The sequence below is a fragment of the Psammomys obesus genome, unplaced genomic scaffold (assembly GCF_907164565.1).
Source record: "Psammomys obesus unplaced genomic scaffold, mPsaObe1.curated_primary_1811, whole genome shotgun sequence".
Taxonomy (NCBI): domain Eukaryota; kingdom Metazoa; phylum Chordata; class Mammalia; order Rodentia; family Muridae; genus Psammomys; species Psammomys obesus.
Window position 1 is genome coordinate 7,700,141 of NW_026591598.1, and position 731 is coordinate 7,700,871.

Genomic DNA, 731 nt, shown 5'->3' on the forward strand with positions numbered 1-731 from the left:
CCTCATTCCACCTCCAACAGTATGGAAGAGCTTCCACATCCTCTGTGTGCTTGCTTCCCTTTCAAGCCTCTGCTCTGTCTCTCCCCTACTCCCTCTCCCTCTCCGCCCCCTTCTCCCCCCCCACACACACAGAGAGAGAGAGCAAGAGAGAGAGAGAGAGAGAGAGAGAGAGAGCAATGCAGAACCATTTGATGAATGGCAAGAACCCTTGAGGCCAGACATTAGCCAAGGTTTTCTCCACAATCTTCTACTAAGAGCGCTCCTCAGAAAGCGAAGAGGAAATGGGACCTGAGGGTTTAAGAGTGTGGGGTCTTTGAATTTAGCCTAAGCCAACAAAGCAAGCCTCCAATTTTATCACTACAGTCTATGCAAACGTTATGCTATTCTGTACAGTCTCCACAGCTTCGTCTTGTCTTAACACCCAGGATTATTTCCCTCAAATCTTCAAATTGATCATCCAGAGATGGTCCTTACTTAGGCGCTGTCCTCTCACGTTTCCTGCATTAGCTGTCCCCTCGGCCCCTGCCGCCAGGACCCTAAGCAAACCTGACAGCTGTGCAGACTCGGAAGAAACAGCTGGTTTTCACGTCCCCGGGGGGGGTCAGGAGCACAGTGGAGGCGAGGCGGGGTCTGGAGCCTGGAGGCCCCTCCCCTCCCCCCGCCCGCCGCGGGGGCGGAGCGGTTTGGGTCCCGCCCGCGGGGGCGGAGAGGGAGCCGGGGCGCCGGGCAGT